At 37.8% G+C, this 24920-nt stretch overlaps 1 non-coding gene across 1 annotated transcript; it reads right to left on the reverse strand.

Moving 5' to 3' along the window:
• Positions 1 to 7194: 7194 nt before the first annotated feature.
• LOC140853042 (small nucleolar RNA R71) lies at positions 7195 to 7300 on the reverse strand. Its single transcript, XR_012136120.1, has one exon. It is a non-coding gene; the product is annotated as a small nucleolar RNA R71 (small nucleolar RNA).
• Positions 7301 to 24920: the final 17620 nt, after the last annotated feature.

Below are 24920 nucleotides of genomic sequence, written 5' to 3' on the forward strand. Positions count from 1 at the left end.
AAAATCTTTGCGCAGGTAGATCTTCACCGTCATCCGATTGTCTTTATTTACTACTGTAGAACACCGATATAACTAATAAAGTCATAACTCAGCCATCTATTGCTCAATCAGAAATAGAAAATGTTACCTAGTCTGATCCATGGATATCTTCATGGTCCGTTGAAACCGTGATCCGATGATCTATGGATATCTTCAAGGTCTTTTTGAAGCCACATAAGTATCCAACCTTTACAGGTATCTATACGAGGTAGATCTGCTCAAAAAATTCGATCTCATCGGGATGCTAGCTTCCTTACAGAGATCGCTCTTTGAATTGTCGAATCTTTTATCTCTTTTGATTCTCTTCTTAAGAGAATCAAAAAGATCCATAAGAGGATTAAGAAATCAGATCTAATCTAATTTCTTTTCTCTTTCTCTTCTTAAGAGAAAGTAGAAGATCTGAAGAAGAAGAACAAGAGATCCAATTTTTTTTTCTTTTCTTTCCATCCAATTCTTGGACTGATCATAGAGGAGAAAATATGTCCAACTCTTGGACATCAATGGTAAAAAAAGGAGAGAGATGGTTGATCCAACTCTTGGACCAAGGAAGAGAGAAAATCACATCCATCTCATGGACGTTAGAAGAGAGGAAGAAGAGCATTCATCCATCTCATGGATGTTGGAAAGGGAGAAGGGTGGGGCATCTATCACATAGAGCACCCCTCCCTTTTTTTTTCTTCTCTTTTGTGCGCTAACAACCCATGCACACCCTCCTTTTCTTTTCTTTCTTACATGCCACCAAGCTCTCATATTTCATCATGAGATGGGTTATGGAGGTGCCCCCTTTTTAAACCTTATCAAATAGGGTTTTGTGGAGTTTGTTAAGAGTCCTTCTAGAGAAGGACTCTTGTGTCGCCCACTTTAGTTTGTGTGCCCCTTTTTTTTTCCTTTCTTCTATGCAAAAATAAATGGCTACGGTAATTTGGTTGGGCGTCCCATGCATGGATAAGGGAAGAGACTCCCAGTCTAATAGAACTCTGGTTTTCTAACTTAATTTCAATCTGATTCGAATATGAGTCGAATATAAATTGAGTCAAACCAAATTAGGAATTAAGTTCAAATCCTATTTAGACTCAAAAATTCAAATTAAATCAAATTCAGTCAGATTAGATCTGATTTGATTCGATCCATATTTGATCAAATCAAATAATTAATAATATTTATAAATTAATCCTCTTATAACTTACTAACTCTTAGTAAGTCATTCATATAATATTTACATATAAGTCCAATTATCAATTAAATTGATAATTGAATCATATTGTGATTCAAAATCACTATTTGACATCCCGATCAGTCAGAATCTCTTTTGTATATGACCCCCATAGGTTCTGTTCTGTTTGATAGTGAGATATATTTTAAGCTCCATCAAAATATTATTGAAACTTCTTTCAATTGATTGAAATAATTCCAACTCTATCCATCAAGGATCATCGATCATCAAGATGATGCTCAACGAGTCTCACGATCTATCAGTGATACCTAATAGTATGTAGTGGCAATCCAATAGAATGAAAGTAATGAACCTCTAAGTGTAGTTACCATGTAATTCAATTCTTTTATCGTGAGTTCCGACAAGATAGAAGTTATGAAAAACTCGTTAAATTTCATCGTCTATCATATGCATGATTGGCTCGACTCGAGTTTATTTGTAAATTTTCGTGAAAACTCTTTTCTAATATTTACACTTACTTTGACCATAGATTTTTTTGAATTCCATCTCACGAATCCCATAGAACTTCTCTTTTTTTATTAAGATCGATAGATCCCATCTAGATGCACATTCTATTCCTACAATGAATCTACCATAGTCAACATACACCTCAAAGCTCTATATGACTAGGAGATCAAGTTATGGTATAGTCAAACTACAGCAGTCTTATTGTGAATAGTCGAGGTACCGTAGGTCAAAAAATCATTCACACTACTACAGCATCGAGAATGTCACTGACGAGTGAGTAGATATTCAAGTAATTTTTCGTATTGATCACAGTCGGTACCTTTATTCTCTAATAAGTACCTGCACTCTCACTCCAGTATCTCCATACTATAGACTCGAGACTCGTCTATCTATAAGAAAGTGATCCATACACCAATCCATCTGGATCGATCACCGTTCCTGTGATGATCCTACGGTCGGAAGTAATTTATGAATTAACCACCAATGACACATACATCAAATTTTTAACTTTTGAAAATATATGTCATCATCTTGTTAATTCATTAGACGATTTATAGACATATATACTACATGAATGATAATTAACTATCCTAAATAATTAGATGAAGTATGATATTATGTTCTAAAAAAAATTAATATGTCAGTCTGATTGGCTTTTAGGGTATACATCTAATACAAGCTTGTCGAGGCATCTTTAATTGGGTTCATCTTGGGCTTTGAGGACTGCAAGATGTGCCTGAAGAAGATATCTCGAAGTTGGATCTGTGGCACCTCCACCCCAGTGATAGTGATGAGGAGGTTGGAGCATTTTCCTTAGATGAAGACTAGTTGTCCATCCTTTTGTATTTATTTTTTGGCACCTTTCCTTTGGTGAACATCTATAAATAGATTTTTAGTTAATAAAAGATATATTTTCATTACATTTATCTCTCACATGATGTCTTTTACTTCTTTGTAATGTTGGTGTGGTCAGCTTTTTGCCTTAGTCAAGGATTCAAATGGCTCGGATTGGTTAGCAGCATCGGTTTCCACATTTAAGTCAAGATCTCCATTGACCTTGTCTGAAGCACTTGCTTCTACAGTATGTCAAGAATAAACTTTTAAAAATTATGGGCTTGTGTGCGCGTCGAGTGCGGAATATTGATTGGTGTCGTATCACTTTCAGCAAATTAAGGAAGATTCATCTCGAGGTTGTGCGATAGAGGACCATATAATCTGGAGACCTAATCGGGCCTCACATTTAATGCCTGCACCTACTCCTTAGGGAGCACGATCTTTGAGACCTTTCGAGGGGCGATACTTGTCATGCGATTAATGGGGCGTTCGAATTTGTCTAGGTCTGCTCCCTCTATAAGTAGAGATTCTGTCGCTTGGGATTGGCATCTCCTCAGTTGCCTCCTACAATGTTGAGGTGGTGTCACCTGGTCTAGTGCCAGAGTCACTAGTGCTCTCCTCCGATTTGGGAGATCTCCTTTATGCCTTCGATCAATTGCAGAGTGCTTCCGGAGGATGCTTCATCGAGCATCCTACTTTGGCATGGGACATATTGAAAAATCCCGCAGCTCCGACTACGATGACGGCTGCCTGGGGACTCCTAATACATTATCCTCCACAGAAAGATCTTGGGCCTTTCTAGAGAGTCTGTTTCTTCTTTTGCCTAGTGTAGCCTTCCTCAGAGGTACATTGTAAAGGCGAATGAGTTTCTAAAAAGGAAGCTCCCCTGCTATCACTGATATCCTTTAGAGAGGGTTGGTGAGCATCGCAAAATGAAGAGTCCTGCACTCTTTTTCTGGGGTCGCATTGGCTGGGGCTCAGTTTGTGCTTTAAGGGCACTAGTTGGGCCCGAGTTTTATATGTCTTCTTTCTTTGTCTCCACGAGCCTCGCTCGACTGACTTGTAATGAGCTTCTCCGTAGTGTACACAAACTTTTTGAATGAAGTACTCTTGAATTTTTCTTTGAGGTGTTTTTTCATGTCTTCTCTTTTTCTTCAAGTAGGGTCTTTAAGTGAGTTAACCCTTCTTATATCATCGTCATTGGTTTCTGTAGGCAATATAAGATCTCTAGGGGATTAATCTGTGTTGGCCTTAGTGGGCCATGTGGCTATAATGGGTCATCCATGGCTACAGTAGGCAACATTGAAATTTCAGAGGATTGCTCCGATTGGCTATAATGGGCCATGTGGCTATAGTGGGCCATGTTAGATTTTCGAAGGGATTGCCACGATTGGCTATAGTGGGCCATTCGTGGCTATAGTGGCCACATTGGATTTGTTGGGAGATTGTCCCGATTGACTACAATAAGCCATGTGGCTATAATGGGCCACTTGTGGCTATAGTGGGCTATGTTAGATTTTTTGAAGGATTGCTGTGGATGGCTACAGTGGGCCACCTATGGTTATAGATTTTCTTAGAAATTGCCCCGATTGGCTATACTGGGCCATGTTAGATTTCTTGAAAAATTACCTCAGTTGGCTATAGTAGATCACCCATCACTACAATGAGCCATGTTAGATTTTGCAGAGAATTGTCCCAGTTGGCTATGGTGGGCTAAGTGGCTACAGTGGACCATGTTGATTGCTGTGTCGGCAAGACCTTCATGTCATGGAAACTGATAAACACTTAATTTAAGTATTTTAAATTAAAAAAATTATATTTAATTTATCTTATTTATTAAGAATTTGATGTTTCTTTCTATGTTTTACAGGAAAGGTGATCGCCGATACAAAGAGTCCAATTCATAGATCAAAAAGACTCAAGTTTGAAGAAAATTGGATTTAAAATAAAATTAAAATAAAAGAAAGACGCATCCGGTATTATAGAAAATGAAGATACTATGCAAGAAATCTAAAAAGGATATAGATGTCATTATGAAGAAATTTTTGTTTCTTTTTGGAATATAAAAAAAAGGATCACGTGAATTTTTTGGCTTTGGGCGGTTTCACGTGGATTTGGGCGTGTGAATAAGGCTCTGGGCGATTTTTCAAAGGCTCTGGGCGGTTTGATCTGAAATTCAAAACAAAAGGAAGCTGGCGTGGACGCAGGGACGCGGTTTGGACGCAGCGCACGGACGCGGGACGCGGGAAGCTGACGCGGTTTGGATGCAGGGCGCGGATGCGAGACGCGGCTCACGCGGGTGTGGGCGCACTGCAACATGTTCAAAATAAGGAAAAAAATAATATTTAGAAATATTTTGAAAGATTTGTATTTTTTTAGTCCCACATCGGAAAATCATGTAAAACTTCTCCCTCCTAATACCTATAAAAAGACTTTTGTACTCTCATTGGAGGGAGAGCCCAGAAATTCTTCTAGAGCCTTGCATAGAGGAATAGTAAGGGACTACTTCATGAGCAGCTAGGCTAGCAGTCTCGGGAGTGGAGAAGAAATTTTGTAACGACACAGAGATGGTTTATTGTTCTAAACTTTTCTGTATTTCTTTATATGCAATAAAGATTATGCTTTTTATTTAAATTGTCATGAGTTCTTTATTTGCTCCCTATCATATGCTTTTATTTATGCTTTCTTATTAGATTAATATTAGGAACAACTTTTACTTTCCGGAGACGCGTCGTGATCTACGGATACGGGGCGTGCCGAGGAAAGAAGAGTTGGTTACCTAGTACTTTCCGGAGACGCGCCGTGATCTACGGGTACGGAGCGTGCCGAGGAAAGACAGGTATTTTTCCTAAGATTAATCACATCTATTTAGTTAAAAAAGAGATACAACTCTGCTAGTGCAAATTAATTCAAAACTCCCGAGCTCTTTATTTTTTTAATTACCTCAATTTTACGATAATTTATTTTCTAAATCAAAAATAACGCTTCTTTCTTTTACCTTGCAATTTCAACTTAGCCCAAGGTCCCTGAGGATACGATCTCGACTCATCCTACCTACGTAGTGAGTAGAGTTATTTTTGGTGCTATCAACGACTACGCACCAAATTTTGGCGCCGTTGCCGGGGATCTTGGCACGGTTGAATTAAAAAAAAAAAAAATTTAAAATTTAAAAAAAAAAAAATAATAAATGCTTTTCAGTTTCTATTTCTCGCTCTAATTTTTTTTTCAGTGCTTTCTAACTAGATAATCTTATTTGCATAATTACATAATTATCTTGCATAAATATTTTACTACTTTTTAATCTTAGAAATTTTTCTGCTTAGAATAATTTGCTACTTTTCATAGCCCAGTAATTTATTGCTTTTTAGACTTAATCACTTAAATTTATTTTCTTGCAAAACTAAAAAAAAATTAAAAAAAAATATACAATAAGATAAAATATATAAAAAAAAAAACCACTGACATTTCATAACACTTAACTAAAATAGCGTAACCTCAAATATAAAAATTTCTAACCTGATTGGACACCTTGTTTCTTTGCATTGCATCTCCATAATTGATCTTAAGGGCAATAACCCATTAACCAGATAAGGTGGAGATTTGATCACCCTTCCTTGGCCCACAAATCACTCCCTTGCATTTGCATAACCTAGACCTTAATTTAAAATCAACTAGACGTCAACCCTAGGAATTTCAAGCTCAATAGGATAAAAAAGCTCTAGAGTTGAACCGAGTGCGGATTGGTTAATTGCTCGGTGCCTAAGGCAAGTGGTTAAAGAAAGTGGTTTTCAATTGGTTCCGTTGACTGACCTGGCCAACTTAGTTGGTGTCTAAGGAAAGCAACGAGCAGGGAACCTCCCACATCTTACGCTTACCTGGCCGAGTCAGTTAGTCAGTCTTGAGCTTGGAGTGCTCAAAAGCAATCTTGAAAGTTATGAGCTATCTAGATCTAAGTTAACCTTAGGATAGAGAGTCTATGATTGTTTAAGTTGATTGCAATTAACATCTAAACATTAATTAATTTCTCCCTTTTCATAGATTTAAGATTCTTAGGTTCTTCTCTTTAGATTTTCTTCATTCTTTTCTCACTTTATTATAAAAATATATATTATAAAAAAAAAAAAAATATATTTCTGTGTGTGCTCTACAGTATAATTGTAAGGTGTATGCTTGGCCGTAGATCGTTACGACCAGAAATCCAACCTTTTGATCCAGAAATAGAAAGAACCTTTAGAGCCAACAGACATAAAAAGATGGACCGAAATCAGGAGAATGATCCACCCAAGCAATTGAAGGAGTACTTTACTCCTTCCCCATATACCTACTCTCCTTGTATTCAAGTACCCCCTGTGGAGGCCACTCAATATAAAATTAAGTCCAGTATAATCCAAATGTTACCTTCATTTTATGGACTTAGTAATGAAGACCCTTATAAACATCTTGAAGAATTTCTTGAGATATGCTCAACTGTCAAAATTCACAACTTCTCCGATGATGCTCTTAGGTTGAAATTATTCCCTTTTTCACTTAAGGACAAAGCCAAATACTGGCTACATACTTTGGATTCCATGACTATATCAACCTGGGACCAGCTGCAAGGAGAGTTTCTCAAGAAATATTTTTCCATAGGAAAAACGAATCAAATAAGGAAAGCCATAACTAGTTTTTCCCAATTAGATGGAGAAATGTTTCATGAAACATGGGAGAGATTAAAAGACCTTATTAGAAAATGTCCCCACCATGCTGTACCCAAGTGGCAGTTAATCCAATGTTTTTATGATGGGCTCTCTGAAAGACATCGACAAATGGTCGATGCATCATGCGGTGGGACATTTATGCTGAAAAGTGAGGATGAGGCATGGCAACTGTTTGAAATTTTAAGTGAAAATTCATTACATCATATGTCTGCCTCTATTAGAGATAAACCCATGTTAAACTCAAAAAGAGGTGGAATATATGAAGTAGAAAATGCCATAGATATCCATCAAAAGGTAGATGAACTGTCCCAAAAATTAGATCGTCTTCTAAACACTGGACAATCCCCGATTCCACCTAATCCAATCCAAGAAGTTTGTGCATTGTGTGCAAGTCCAAACCATTTTGTTAGTGAATGCCCAGCCGCACCCCAATTTCCTGAGTTTGTGCACGAGCAGGTTCAGCAAGTCCAACAAGCTCGCAGACCAGGAAACGATCCATATTCGAACACTTATAACCCCGGCTGGAGAAATCATCCAAATTTTTCCTGGAGACCACAACCAGTGGTTGGTCCTGCCACATCTCGACCTCAATATCAGGATCCAACATATAGGCATGGACCATACCAGCAATTTCAAAATGTTCCTCAACCGTCTACTACTGGTCACAGTTCAGCTTTTGAGGAAAAAGTCCTGAAAGCACTAGAAAGATTAGAAGTCAACACTCAGACCCTTAACTCCCACACACAATCCATTGCTAAGCTAGAGACCCAAATAGGTCAACTAGCAACTGCATTCAGTAGGAGGGAAGGAGGAAAATTACCTAGCCAACCAGAGAGCAACCCAAGAGGGCAATTTGTGATTGAGAGTTCTAATACCCCAGAAGCTTTTTCTGAACATGCCAAATCAATCATGACTCTGAGAAGTGGGAAGGTCATTGAACACACTAGCAAAACCAAAGAGACTGACCCTAAATCTCTAACCGAATCCAAATCACCCAAGAACAAGGAGGACCTGAAAATAGAGAAGGAACCAACTGCACCGGAATCATCTTACTTGCCTAAAGCCCCATTTTCGGATGCCCTGAAAGCCCCTATTCCGGCAGATAAGAAAGGAGGAAAACTCGATGAGATGTTGGAATTGTTTAAGCAAGTCCAAATTAATCTTCCCCTTCTAGATGCAATCAAACAGGTCCCTGCTTATGCCAAATTTTTGAAGGATTTGTGTACCCAAAAACGTAAATCTAGATCACAAATCTCAAAGAAAGTACGTCTCACTGAACAGGCTAGTTCTGTCTTTCAGCATGCCACTCCTCCAAAGCTTAAGGACCCAGGAGCCCCCATCATTTTCTGTGTTATAGGAGATTATCACATTGAAAAAGCTCTTCTGAATTTAGGGGCAAGTGTGAATCTTTTACCTAGTTCGGTGTATGAACTTTTTGGATTTGGAGAACTGAAACCCACATCAGTCACACTGCAGTTAGCCGACAGATCAATTAAAGAACCACGAGGAATGCTTGAGGATGTCTTGGTCAAGGTAGATGAGTTTTACTTTCCAGTTGATTTTCTGGTTCTCGATATGGAATTAAGTGGCAACCCCAGACAAATTCCCATTATCTTAGGACGACCCTTCCTAGCTACGGCAAATGCATGCATTAATTGTAGGACAGGAGTCATGGACGTATCGTTTGGGAATAAGAAACTAAGACTGAATGTGTTTGGTGCTTCCCAAGGACCATCAATGGATAGTTGCTTCGAAGTAGATACACTAGAAGATATTATAGAAGATGCAACACCCATAATTCTAGCACCAGACCCCTCAGATACTTGCTTGGCTCACTCTGGAGTGTGTGACTTTGAAGAATATAGGAAAGAAGTTAACATCTTGTTAGATACACCACATGATAAAACCACTCCTCCATGGACAATCAAGTATGAGCCATTGCCCACATTAGCCAGTACACCAATAGTCCCATCTTTAGAATCACCACCTACGTTAGAATTGAAACCTCTTCCTGCCACGCTTAAGTATGTATTTCTAGGACTCAATGACACCCTCCCGGCAATCATTGCATCAGACTTGACCCCTAATCAGGAAGCACAATTGGTTGGTATTCTGAAGGAACATAAAGAGGCTATCGGTTGGTCCATTGCCGATTTAAAAGGAATTGACCCCTCCATTTGCATGCATCATATTCATTTTGAGGAAAATGCCAAACCCCATCGAGATATGCAGAGGAGATTGAACCCAAACATGCGTGAAGTAGTAAAGAAAGAGGTGGTAAAGTGGTTAGATGCTGGAATCATCTACCCCATATCCGATAGTAAATGGGTCAGTCCCACTCAAGTAGTACCTAAGAAATCTGGTATTACTGTGGTGGAGAACGAAGAAGGTGAACTACTTCCAACTCGCATATCATCTGGATGGCGAGTATGCATAGATTATAGAAAACTGAATGCCGTTACTAGGAAAGATCATTTTCCATTGCCCTTCATCGATCAAATCCTAGAACGGTTAGCAGGACAAAGTTTCTACTATTTTCTTGATGGTTATTCAGGGTACAATCAAGTACCTGTATTTTCGGATGATCAAGAAAAGACGACCTTCACTTGCCCCTATGGAACCTTCGCTTTTTGGCGTATGCCATTTGGGCTTTGCAATGCACCTGCTACATTTCAACGGTGCATACTGGCTATTTTTTCGGATATGGTGGACAAATGTCTTGAAGTTTTTATGGATGATTTTTCTGTGTTTGGAACCACCTTTGAGGATTGTCTCCATAATCTTTCAAAAGTTCTTAAACGGTGTATGGAGATAAATCTTGTCCTAAGTTGGGAAAAGAGCCATTTCATGGTGCGGAAAGAAATTGTATTAGGACATATTATTTCTGAAAAAGGGATCGAGGTAGATAAAGCCAAAGTTGAGGTCATTTCAAAACTACCACCCCCTACTTCGGTCCGACAAATACGATCCTTCTTAGGTCATGCCGGATTTTATAGACGCTTCATCAAAGACTTTAGTAAGATTTCAAGACCTTTGTGCAATCTGTTGGCCAAGGATACACCATTTGTCTTTGATGAAGACTGTTTGAAAGCGTTCAACATATTACGAACAGCCCTGACAACAGCACCCATAATAAAACCCCCTGACTGGTCCATTCCATTTGAGATTATGTGTGATGCCTCTGACTTTGCAATAGGTGCCGTCTTAGGCCAAAAAATCAATAAGGAGCCACATGTGATCTATTATGCTAGCAAGACTCTTTTCGATGCCCAATTAAACTACACCACAACAGAAAAAGAGCTACTAGCAGTAGTGTTTGCCCTTGAAAAATTTCGTTCATATCTGTTAGGGTCTAAGGTTCTAGTTTACTCTGATCATGCGGCTCTGAAACATCTCCTCTCAAAGAAAGATACTAAACCGCGTTTAATCAGATGGATCCTTCTTTTACAAGAATTTGATCTGGAAATCCGAGATAAGAAGGGTTCTGAGAATGTGGTAGCTGATCACATCTCCAGGATCTTAGTTGAACACACGATAGGCATAGATGAGGTTAAAGAAAAATTTCCTGACGAACAACTTTTCGCAATCTCTTCTAGCCGTCCTCCATGGTTTGCCCATATTGTCAATTACTTATCAACAGGACAAGTACCTTCTCACTGGACAAAACAAGAAAAGGATCGATTTTTCTCGCAAATTAAACATTATTTCTGGGAAGACCCTGAACTATTCAAATACTGTCCTGACCAAGTTATTCGCCGTTGTGTCCCCGAGAGTGAATTCCAAAGCATTCTCACTTTTTGCCATTCTTCGGCATGTGGGGGATATTTTAGTGGAAGAAAAACTGCAGCAAAAGTACTGCAGAGTGGGTTTTATTGGCCAACGCTTTTCAAGGATGCACATGAATTTGGCCGAAGTTGTCTGCGATGTCAGCAAACAGAAAATTTATCCAAGAAGGATATGATGCCGCTGACCCCCATTTTAGTAGTAGAAATCTTCGATGTTTGGGGGATTGATTTCATGGGACCTTTTCCAGCCTCATTTGGATTTGAATATATTCTAGTGGCAGTGGATTACGTATCAAAATGGGTGGAGGCAATAGCTACATGGACTAATGATAATAAAATTATAATTAATTTTATCCAACGAAACATCATTAGTCGATTTGGCTTCCCAAGGGTGATCATTAGTGATGGGGGGACTCATTTTACGAATAAACATTTTGAAGCACTTATGAAAAAATATAACATTTCACACAAAGTGGCCACACCATATCACCCTCAAACTAATGGTCAGGTAGAGGTGTCAAATAGGGAGATTAAACATATCCTAGAAAAGACGGTTAGGCCCGATAGAAAGGATTGGTCTCTTCGCTTAGACGATGCATTATGGGCTTACCGTACTGCTTTTAAAACACCCATAGGAATGTCTCCCTATCGACTTGTATTCGGAAAAGCTTGTCATTTGCCGGTGGAATTGGAACATCGTGCATTTTGGGCCATACGGCAATTTAACTTTGATATGAAAAATGCAGGTTCCAATAGGAGACTCCAATTAAATGAACTTGAAGAGCTACGCAATGAAGCATATGAGAGTGTCAAAATTTATAAGGCTCGAACTAAAGCATATCATGATAAATTTATTGCACGAAAAATGTTCGAGCCTAATCAAAAAGTTTGTCTCTTCAATTCTAGGTTGCGTCTGTTTCCTAAAAACTTCGCTCACGTTGGGACGGACCTTTCATTGTAACTCAGGTATTTCCTCATGGAGCTATAGAACTCAAAAATCCTAAACAGGGGAACACTTTTAAAGTGAACGGTCAACGATTGAAACCTTACATAGATGGAATTAATGATGGAGAATTAATTGAATCTGTTGAATTAGTAGATCCAAAACTGCCATAATACTCAATTCAGTCTGGCTGAAGACGTAAAACTTAGCGCTTGTTGGGAGGCAACCCAACGATTTCATATTTTTTTTTTTTTACTTTATCGCAGCTGCAGGAATTTAGAACAAGAGCCTATTAATCAATGAAGCTATCTTCAACTTTCGAAGCAAAATTATCTCAGGTGCACTCTCTCCTTTTATTTTCTTTGCTTTTCTACTCCATTGAGGACAATGTAGATTAAGTTGGGGGGGGAATTAATCAAATCCTCGAGTATGGTCAGAAATAATTAGTTTTGTGTATTCAAATTTTATTTTGATCAAGAGTCAATTAGGCATCCTAATAAATGAATGATTAACGGTCAAGATAATTTTAGAGATACTGAGGAATAAATTATTAAGAAAACCCAATGAATGGTAGGGTTTGAACTAGACCAAATTTTAGGAGTGATTCTACAACCCTCTTCTTACTGATCTCAATAAAGAATCTGCTTCATGAAAAATTAGGTGGAAAGATCGAGGTATGTAAAAAAAAAAAAAAGTCTCCTTAAAAAAAAAAAAAAAAAAAAAAAAAAAAAAAAAAAAAAAAAAAAAGAGAAAAAACATTGTCCCTACTGAGTAACGGTTTCGCTAAGAACGTTGTGGTTCGCGTAAAAAGGTAGGCAATTATATGTATAATAATATAATAAAAAAAAAAGGAGACTAAATTGCAAGAAGATGATAAACCTCTTTCCCATTAAGTTAGAGGATTTAAAGAGTAAAGTGGGGAGTTGGTGAAAGAAAAGCTCTGAAATTTCTTTAGTTAATACTCAACCACTAATTGGGTCAAATTGATAATCCAATAAATATCTCTTTAATGGTCTGACCAAGTATCATCTACCTTTTGGGATGCTAACCTAATTATTGATTCAAAACCGAGTCAGTACACATGCTGATATATCTATTTTACTCGAGGACGAGCAAAATTCAAGTTGGGGGGTGTGATAAACACTTAATTTAAGTATTTTAAATTAAAAATTATATTTAATTTATCTTATTTATTAAGAATTTGATGTTTCTTTCTATGTTTTACAGGAAAGGTGATCGCCGATACAAAGAGTCCATTCATAGATCAAAAAGATCAAGTTTGAAGAAAATTAGATTAAAATAAAATTAAAATAAAAGAAAGACGCATCCGGTATTATAGAAAATGAAGATACTATGCAAGGAATCTAAAAAGGATATAGATGTCATTATGAAGAAACTTTTGTTTCTTTTTGGAATATAAAAAAAGGTTCACGTGAATTTTTGCTTGCGTCACGTGGATTGGGCGGTGAATAAGCTCGGGCGGTCAAAGGCCTGGCGGTGATCGAAACAAATAAAAGGAAGCGGCGTGGACGCAGGGACGCGGTTTGGACGCAGCGCACGGACGCGGGTGCGGGAAGTGACGCGGTGGATGAGGGCGCGGACGCGGACGCGGCTCTCGCGGGTGTGGGCGCATGCAACATGTTCAAAATAAGAAAAAAATAATATTTAGAAATATTTTGAAAGATTTGTATTTTTTTTAGTCCCACATCGGAAAATCATGTAAAACTCCTCCCTCCTAAACCTATAAAAAACTTTTGTACTCCATTGAGGGGAGCCCAGAAATTCTTCTAGAGCCTTGCATAGAGGAATAGAAAGGGACTACTTCATGAGCAGCTAGGCTAGCAGTCTTGGGAGTGGAGAAGAAATTTTGTAACGACACAGAGATGGTTTATTGTTCTAAACTTTCCTGTATTTCTTTATATGCAATAAAGATTATGCTTTTTATTTAAATTGTCATGAGTTCTTTATTTGCTCCCTATCATATGCTTTTATCTATGCTTTCTTGTTAGATTAATATTAGGAACAACTTTTACTTTCCGGAGACGCGTCGTGATCTACGGATACGGGGCGTGCCGAGGAAAGAAGAGTTGGTTACCTAGTACTTTTCGAAGACGCGCCGTGATCTACGGGTACGGAGCGTGCCGAGGAAAGACAGGCATTTTTTCCTAAGATTAATCACATCTATTTAGTTAAAAAAGAGATACAACTCTGCTAGTGCAAATTAATTCAAAACTCCCGAGCTCTTTTTATTTTTAATTACCTCAATTTTACGATAATTTATTTTCTAAATCAAAAACAACGCTTCTTTCTTTTACCTTGCAATTTCAATTTAGCCCAAGATCCCTGAGGATACGATCTCGACTCATCCTACCTACGTAGTGAGTAGAGTTACTTTTGGTGCTATCAACGACTACGCATCAAATACCCTCTGGTCTGCCTATTTGACTATTTGGTTGCACGGTTTATGTCCATAATTATGACAAAAATCGTGGGAAACTTGACCCGAGGGCCATTACGTATGTATTTATGAGATATGCACCTACCCAAAAAGGATATAAGTGCTATGACCCCATTTAAAATTTTTTTTTTTGTAACAATGGATGTCTCCTTTTTTTGAACAGACTTCATATTTTAACTCTCATCTCAGGGGGAGAGAGAGAAAGATGTGAAAAATTCTAGCATATTTGAAATAAATTCATTTTTTTCTTTGTTCCCCATCGTGTGGATGTCCCTACACTTGCGTCCAAGAATGAAATTATTGCTGAAAATAAAAATCCAAACCAGCAAAATGATGCTAAAAGTGAAAATTCTGTAACAAACATTGATAAAAATCCTTCAAATATTTTAAATAATGAAAAACTTGAAGGTTCACCTATGGTCCCACCACATATTCATGATCAAAATGAAAGAGAAATAAACATAGACAGGCACTTTGGAAAAGTCACTCTAAAAAGGATGTTCTTCAAGGAAAGAAGTCCGAGGCTTCTGTTCATAGTCATGAGTCTGAACTGAAGCTGGACCGAGATTCTTCAGGTAATTCTAATTCCAATTCTGATTCCAATTTCAATTTTCCAATTGTACCCAATGAATTAAATTTTTCTATTGCTGTTCGTAAGGGTATTAGAACATGTACTAAGTAACCAATATCCAAATATGTGCCCTATACTAATCTATCACCATCTTTTTCAGCTTTTTCCTCTCACCTTTCTCTTATGGAGATTCCAACAACTATGCAAGATGCTCTACAAATTCCAGAGTGAAGGAAAGCCGTGTTAGAAGAGATGCGGGTACTTGAGAAGAACAGGACTTGGGAAGTAGTGGATCTTCCTAGAGGGAAGAAGACAGTGGGTTGTAAGTGAGTGTTCACTATTAAATACAAATCTGATGGCTCTCTTGAAAGATACAAGGCGAGATTAGTGGCAAAGGGGTTTACACAAACCTATAGTATTGACTACATGGAGACCTTTGCACCTATGGCCAAACTAAACACTGTTAGGGTGTTGTTCTCATTAGCTGTTAACCTAGATAGGCCATTACAGTAGTTGGACATTAAAAATGCATTCTTGAATGGGGATTTGGAAGAGGAAGTTTATATGACTGCACCTCCTCGCTTTGCTACAGAGTTTGGATCCCGAGTTTGTAGACTCAAAAAGTCTTTATATGGCCTTAAACAATCTCCAAGGGCCTGGTTCGACAAATTCACTAGATCAGTGAAGAATCAAGGATATTACCAAGCACAATCAGACCATACTATGCTCTATAAGTATGAAGAGAGCAAGAAGATTACTGTTCTCATTGTGTATATGGATGATATCATCCTAATCGATGATGATGTTGCTGAGATAGAACGATTGAAGAGTAGCTTGGCTAAGGAGTTTGAAATCAAAGACTTGGGGCTGGTCAAATATTTCTTAAAATAGAAGTTGCTCGCTCTCAAAAGGGGTTAGTTGTGAATCAGAGAAATTACATTCTTGATCTCCTCAAAGAAACAGGAATGAGTGGGTGTAGACCTACAAATACTCTCATTCTCTAATGTCAAATTGGGGGACAGTGAAAAAGACGAGGTGGTTGACACTTCGAGATATCAAAGACTAGTGGGGAAGCTGATTTACTTATCTCACATAAGACCTAATATTGCATTTGCTGTGAGTAGAGTAAGTCAATTTACGCATCTCCTCAGAAAGCACATCTTAAAGCAGTTTATAGGATCTTACGGTACTTGAAGAGTTTTCCTAGGAAGGGTTTGTTTTTCTAGAAACATTCTTCGAGGAATATAGAGGCTTTTACGGATGCTGATTGGGCAGGTTCTTCAGCCGACCGAAAATCCACCACTGGCTACCGTATTTATGTTAGGGAGAATCTGATTACTTGGAGGAGCAAGAAGCAGAATGTTGTATCTAGGAGTAGTGCTGAAGCCGAATATAGAGCCATGGCAAATGGTGTTTTTGAGTTGCTTGGCTGAAGCAAATTTTAGGTGAATTACATCTTCTCGTAAATTTTCCTATGTTGTACTACGATAATAAGGCCGTAATCAGTATTGCCCATAATCCAGTTCAGCATAACCATACCAAACATGTGGAGGTTGACCGACACTTTATCAAGGAGAAGCTTGAAGCTGGAGTTATTTGCATGCCGTTTGTTCCCACTTTGCAACAAGTGGCCGACTTATTTACCAAAGGGCTATCCTCTCATCTTTTCAATTTTCTCATTGGCAAGTTGGGCTTACTTGACATCTATGCACCAACTCAACAGGGAGTGTTGGAAAATGAGTAAATATCATAATAAGTTGTCAAGATTATGACTATTATGATAAGTATGACTTCAAGGATTCCAAGATCAGATATCATGGCTATTATGGTCAGAATATCATGGCTATTATGGTCGTAAATATCATGACTATTATGGTAGTGATTATTATAGATTCTAGGGTCAAATTTATCCTATTGTTAGACACAATTGTTTCGCTTCTGTATGTGTGTGGATCCAATTATGAAGCTACTACAGTAGCTATTCTATTTTAGTCTATTTAAAGAGCTGTATTCATGAAGTTGATTATGAGAAATAAAAACATTATCTTTTACGGCTCTTTATCCACAAGTCTTGTCCCTAGTTCTTCCCATATAGTGCAGGCCATCTCCAATAAAGTGTGCATCAATGATCAATTATGTGAATGGGCAGATTCTACATATATAAAAGGTAACAGGATGAAAATTGCTATTACATTTCTTAGGAACATGCACACAGATATTGACAAACACCATTGCAATATAAATAGAAGTTTGTGTTTTCATAGAAAAGCATGGGATTTAGGGTTGGGAAAGTCTCAAATCAAGTATTTGTTTGCTGAGTATTGAATTTGCAGGATTATTTAATTTAAGTCTTTGGGAGAAGGTTACATATTTCTACTTTCATGTAACATTCACATGCAATTTTGGGGCACGTTTTAATGGACTTTGAAAGCTATTTGAGTAGGAAGATTAACTATATGGCCTGCTTTAAGTATATTGGATTAGAAAAATCTGAAACCATTAAGAATGTCCTTCGAGAAATTTTGATGGCTTCAATATGGGAAATTACAGATATACGAGCTTTGCCTAAAGTCTTTGATAGTTCTTTTGCTATGAAAGTATAAGGTGAAGTCCTTGTTTCCTAGGATTCCTATTTGGGAATAGTAGTGAACGGTTAAAGTCATAAAAGAGAAGAGCTTGCTGCAATTGCGTTCAGTTTGCAGAAAATGATAAAATTTCTCTTATTTCTTCTTCTACCATCCTCTATCTTATTTTCCAGTTGAATTTTGTCAAGCTAGGGCTGGTCTATAGTCTCCTAGAACACAGTTGCACTTGTTAGTTCTAAGCAGGAGATACAAAGTGGTACTCAAGCAGGAGATCCACAGCTAGAAAGCTTCTTTAACAATTGTGAGACAATGACTGATGTGGATTGTGACAAGTGATTGCATCAACATAAGGAATGCAATTGAACGATTAAAGACAATAATAAGAGATGTGCAACAACAATTAGAATTTTCTATGGTGCAGATAAAACCTACACAAGCTGGTGAGCAACATAGTAGATAAGAGAATGATGAAGTTATGGAAAATGAATGGACCAAGGTAATTCAGATCAGCCTCTTCAAGTTAGAAAAAGTTGAAAACAGCTCGTAAACATCAAAGAATAACATGATATCTGAATCCCATGGTAGTATATACTGATTTCTCTTACAAGAATCACTCAAATGCTGATGACAACATCCTAAGGCAGCAAACTGCAATATGTGGTCACCATGATTAGTCTGCACGTCTCTGGAGCAGCAAAATAGAACCAAGGTCCACAATCTCAGTACCGGATACCGTACTACTATGTTATCGGTTCAGTACCATATAGATTGGTAAGGTACATTTCGCACCCGGTACCGAGACAGCTCTTAAGCCCATTTTCTAACCTTTTATCATGGTATCACTTGAAACCAGATGGTACGGGTCAGTATACGCCCTGATTCACCTGACCTCAGTACACCTCGGTATAGGTAGGTCCATGCCGACTCGAATGGTACTTTTGTATCGGTTCCAACAGGGTACGGTATGGTATGCCCTGAATATGGCAGTTCAGGGTGGTACAACAAACACTTACTAGAACTTTTTAAAACCCATGGGATAGCATATAGAAGATCTGAAAGATGAGGACAGAAATCTGGATTTTTTGAAGTTGCAGACTGTAAGATTGGGCCTCAGTACTTAGGAGAAATCCTTGTTGCTCATTATAGTCAAGGGCCTCAAGGCCCTAAGTTCCCACCATGGAACCTGTGGGAACCAAGATAATATTAATTCATACACAGCAGAAATTTTCTGAAATTCAATTTGAAGGTGAATCTGAAGATTCTTCTTCTTCTTCTTCTAAAATGATTGCAAGCATTAAGTCCATTTTTGGAGAAGGAAGGGTACATATCGCAATTGCAAAGCCACAGTTGGAAGCCAAAATGTCAAACTGCCGCCTGGAGTCCAACAAGCAGAAAAGGAAAGGCGAAGGAGCTACATCGTGTCAACTAACCACTTAGCAGCAAAAGCTTTAAGCTATTAAGGAATGGGTCAGCTTTGTATATCAGGCTTCAACACCCTCATTAAAAATCATACTATAATATGACACATGGAGTAATAAACAAGTCAAGAAAAAAAGCAACTAAAATGGTCAAAATGAGAACTGGGTGAACTAAATGAATAACTGACTGAGAAGGGATATGAATTCAAGACCTCCAGCAACCTAAGCTTTGATATCATTCATGAGGAAATGCCAACGGATATTTTGCCATCAATGCTGTCAAAGCCGGAGAAAAGAAAAAAAAACCCTCTAGTATTATGCAAGATTTTAAATCCCATGAGATAAAGGTGTCCTGATTTCTCCATGGAACAGGACATCCGCCTCCCGTTCCATCCCGACAGCATTTCCGGTCAAGCATCCCACTGAATATCCTCCATCTTTATCCCATTCTTCTTTTCTTTCTTTCTTTCTTTCTTTCTTTTTCTTGTTTTCTTTCTTCCTTTTCTTTCTTTTTATCTACTTTCCTTTCCTTTTTCTTTCTTTTTCTTCTCCTTTTCTTTTTTTTCATTTTCTTCTTATTTCCTTTCATTTTTCCTTTTTCTTCCTTCACTTCATTTTTCCTTTTTCTTCTGCTCTCGCTGCAAGGATGGGTTTCAGAGTCCCGATCCCATCCGGTCACATTTTCTCACAGAACGGGACGCCCCTATCCTGCTGGGATGTAAAACCTTGGTATTATGTTAGCTAACCACTTAACTCCAAAAGCTTAAGCTATTAGGCAATAGGCCAACAATGTATATCAGGCATTAACACATGGAAGAGATGAAAGCCCTTATACCTCATCGACTACCAAGAGCTCCCATTCATCAGATTCCACGGTCTTCAAGAGGATAGAAAAATGGATGAAGGAATAGGGGTTCCACCAGCCTTGCTTCTGGAGACGGGCTGTACGAGTTAGAGGAGGTGACAGTGGCAAGTTATTGGAAAGGCCTTTGTCTTGATAATTAAAATGACCTGGCAGGTTTCCAACTTTACACTGTCGACTATACCAACAAGGTGACATTATGGACTCAGCAAGCTAGGTCCTGAATGGCACTCCTTGAAGCATCCAACTCCTAGGGCAACAATACAGGCTGATAGAAGACCAACAAGATAACAGCATAACTGATGGAGACTAGGTAATGTGCAAAGAAACTAAAATGATTCAAGCGTGGAGAGAGGGCATATGAACAGCTTATGTCCTAACAAATAACCAAGGAAGATAAGCAAGATGAACTTTCAACTCTCGCACGTAAGTTATCTGAATTAGTGTGAGAATTACTAAAATTCGAAAAGAAAATCAATATATAAGTATGTTAAGAAAGTAGGAAAGTTTCATTTAGTTATTATCATGAATAAAGCATTTACAAATGCATAGCAACAGTGGAAGGTGTTCATATGGTTAATCAAGAAAGGCTCAGGAATTATGGATATTCCAAGATTAGAAATTAAGAAAAATAATCTGAAAACAGGGTGAAGTATGTGGGTGATGGACTTGTCTACAGAATCGGGCAAGGAACACATTTGACATGCAACATATGTGCCAATCTTAATAGTTAGCAATAACATTTCTCCCGTACCAAGCTTTGGGTTCACATCAACATAAGAATTGTTAAAGAAACAAGAAAAAATGAAAATCTTTTTCATTCTATTGGTTGCAAAATAATAAAAAGCTAAAAATATGCCCCCACCTTCCCCCACCACAAAGAATGCATAAAGCTGCAACATGCACGCTTCACTTGACTCTCTTAATGTGGCATGTCGAACAGTGTAAAGCCTTAACCATGAGCCTAATGGCATCTCTAGAGAGCCTTGTCTCAAAGATGACGGAAACATATGTAACCTTTTAAAACAATGAATAAGATACCACTAGTCATCAGTCAACATAAAAAAGCTCAAAATCCCAATGGACCCATGACAATCCTATATCTTTTTATGTCTCAATCCTTTAAATTCTGAAAAATAAAATAATAAATTCTGCATTTCAAGATAGGAATCATTAACTTAGGTTTGTAGAATTATAGAAACTAGCAAGCATGGTTCGCCGTACCGGACTGAACCGCCCGGTACGGGGCGTACCGAGCCGGACCGGTCCCTTACCGGTCCGATTCGGGCCTGTTTTCGGAAAACGACCCCGAACCGCACCGAACCGTCCGGTTCGGTGCGGTTCGGGCCCATACCGCCGGAACCGGGCGGTACGGCTCGGTTCGATACCGGTTCGGGGTGAACCGAACCGTACCGCCCAGGGGAGGGGGAGGGGGGAAGGTGGGGGCCTTTTCTCGTGGTTGGGGGGAGGGAGGGGGGAGAGAAATGGGCGTGGCCCACTTCACATGGGGGAGGGCTTTGGTGCTTTAATAAGCACCAAGCCTTCGGTGTTCTTTGAGAGTTCTCAGAAAATATCCATGGCCGTGGGGCAACTTAATCGTTGAGATCTCCAAAAATTAGAAAAGAAGGCAAAATTTCATGAAATTGGAGGAGTGATTTGAGAAGAGGCTGATCTTTGACCGGAGGTAAGATAATCTGTTATTTTGTTAGTAAATATTTTTTTTTGTTTTTGTTGTTAGAAATAGGATAAAAATGAGGTAAAATAAAAATAGGAGAAAATCATGCCAAAATCTTATGATTTTGGTATGATTTAATTATATGTGATAGATCTTTGGAAGATCTACACGATGACACCAAAATTGTTAATTTTTGTTAATTATATATTTTTTAAATATTTTTAAATATTTATTTATTTAAAAATTAAAAAATATATAAATTTTAGGAAAAAAAAATTAGAGTTTGGGAATCATGTTTAGAATGATTCAAGCTACTTAAATCTAATTTTCAAATTTTTTTTCAAATATTTAAAATTAAAATTTTATTTTTTTTTAATTATTTAAATTAATTATAAAATAAAAAATATATAAAATAGTGTTATATTTTAGTTAATTTAAAAATATTATTTGAAGCATATAACATTTTATTTTGAATTTATAAGTTTTAAAATAATTATTAAAATTATTTTAAAATTATATATAATTATTTTAATTATCATTAAACTATCGTGTTTTGTTATACTTGCATATATTTTAATTATATATATATATATGTACTGCGGACGATTTGCACGTGGAGTAGAGTCCATAAATGTATCTGGATCATCCTCGCATTATGAATCCTATTATCCACAGCCACCTTATGATCCATATGCATATGGTGCATCTGAGGCATCATCTTCTAGTGGTTACTACTCTATGCAGCCTGGAGCATCTTACGGATCAGATTTTGTTACTGGCATATTTGGATGGGCTCCTTCACAACCGTATCATCATTCGAGGATACTTCTCAGAGTCAGAATTTTAGCGAGAGGTCTGAGATGTCTTACAATCCAGAGAGGATGCCTTATGGGATGATGAATATTCGAGAGTACGGTGCAGCTTGGCTAGAGGGTTGGACTGATATCCCTTCAGACTATATTGATGATCCAGACATCTACGAGCGTCACAGACACTCGACAAGAAATTAAATGCAGAGTACATCTTAAGGTTCGTATATCAATTATTGCGCTTTGTACTTAAATATTTAGATATATTTTAATACGTATTTTATATATTTTTTCTTTAGTTTTAAGATGACATAGTTGAAATATAATGTAAATAAATATATGTTTGAAATTTTAGATCAAGAGTCTTTGTACCGCAACCTAACTCCAAATTGAATCCAAATATGTCAATAATATGCAATATAATGCCATATTGAGGTTGTATTTATCAATTATTAACTTCAAAATCCAAAAAAAAAAATTAAAAATCGAAAAAAATATTTACCGATATCGAACCGGTATGCCTAGGCGTACCATATGTCGGTACGGTATGGTACGATACCGTACCATATCGGTCCGGCACTGGTACGCCGTCTGGTACCGATACAGCGAACCTTGCTAGCAAATTTTGAGAAGTGGACCAAATCAAGTGGTACATCCTATATTGTAGTAAGCTGGCTAGGAACTAGAAAAGAAACTAGCCTCTGATTTGGTCCAAGGTCCAAACTGGCCCGAACTCATAGTACTGGCTAATTTCGCTCAATTCCTGAAAACTGTATGTTTACTTGCATCCCATGGGCTAGACAAGAAAAGAATCCTTGCTCAGTTGCTTGCTTGAGCTTGGTGGAGAGTGAAGAATAGAGGGAAAGAGTGAGCTATGGAGGAGATCTGAGGCCATTGCAGCCTAATCCAAGCCACAAATAGGTTAGATCTCCTCACCTCTTCCCCTTTTTTTGGTTTTCATGTTGAAAATGGCCATAAAATAAAAACACAAGGGTAATTGTGCCAAAATTTTGTATTTCAACATGATTTATGATATGTTTTATATTGTGTTAGTATCTACACATTGATGGCTTTTCTGCTTTCTTTTTTCCCTTAAAAAAAAAGAGTTACAAGAAATTGTCGCATGCTTGAGGGATTGTTAGATGAATGCCCTAGAAGCCAATTGTTGGCTGACACATTATGTAATTCTAGAACATAACTTTATATTTGTAATATATTCATTATTAATAAAGGACAATTTTATTCCAATCATGTTTATGTGTCCATGATTTGTCTTAGAAATTAACAAAGATGATTTTGTATATTCTCAAGGTATTAAGAACTTGAGACATATATTATTAGTGGTTAGTTTCTAAATATTTTCGATCGAAGGATCGTTACGGAAGACAATGATCAATCCATTTGAGATCGATGCATGGATCACTTTCCTTCCAGACAGATGAGTCTCGAGTCTGCAGTGTGGGGACATTGGGGTGAGAGTGCAGGTAGTTGTTAGAGAACAACTTGCACTGAGCGTGACCAACACAAAAATTACTTGGATGCCTACTCACTCGTCAGTGATTTTCTCGATGCTGCAGTGGTGTGAGTGGTCCTTTGACCTGCAGAGTCATCAGCTATTCGCAACGAAGCTATTGAGTTTGACTGCACGTTCCCTTGATCCCTAGCCATTCGGATCCCTGCTGCGTATGTTGACTACAGTAAATTCAAGTTCGCTGTTAGGAGTAGAATACACCTAAATGGAATCTATCGACCTTGATAGAAAAGGAGAAGTCATATGCGATTCACGAGATTGAGTTCAGAAAGTCTTCGATCGAAGTAAATATGAATTATAAAAAGAGTTTCCACAGAATTCACAAATGAACTCGAGTCGAGCCAATCATGCATATGACTGACGATGGGTTTGATGAGTTCTCCATGACCTCCGTCAAGTCGGGACTCACGATAGAAGGACGAATCATACAACTGCACCTAGAATTCATACTTTCATTCTGCTGGATTGCCACTACATACTGCTGGGTATCATTAGTAGATTGTGGGACTAATCGAGCGTCATCTTGATAATCAAAGATCCTCTAAAGGACAGAGTTGGAATTGTTCCAACCCATCGAAAGGAGTTTCATATTATTGTAATGGAGATCACAATATATCTCATTACCAGACAGAATGAACCTATGGGATCACACACAAAAGAAGTTCTTGTCCGATCAGATGGTTGATTAAAAATTATGAATCATTGAAGGATAAAATTATCAATATGATTGATGACTAACTTTATGCAAAAAGTTACTATTGTGTAATTCACTAAATGTTAGTAATTATAGAGGATTAATAGCAATTGGATGCTAATTGGCTCAATTTGATTGACCAATGAGGTTCAGATCCAGTCTAACTGAATTGGATTCATTTTGACTTAGATTGGGTTTGATTGGATCAAACCTAATTGCGAGGAGAAAATTCTTGAGTTAATCAAACTTGGTTCAGTTAATTCCTAATGGCTAATTTAGATTAAATTTAATAAGAGGAGATTGGGTTCCTAATTTTATTAGGTTCCATTCTCCCCTTG

Source organism: Elaeis guineensis, chromosome 12, assembly GCF_000442705.2.
Source record: "Elaeis guineensis isolate ETL-2024a chromosome 12, EG11, whole genome shotgun sequence".
In the NCBI taxonomy this organism is placed as follows: Eukaryota; Viridiplantae; Streptophyta; class Magnoliopsida; order Arecales; family Arecaceae; genus Elaeis; species Elaeis guineensis.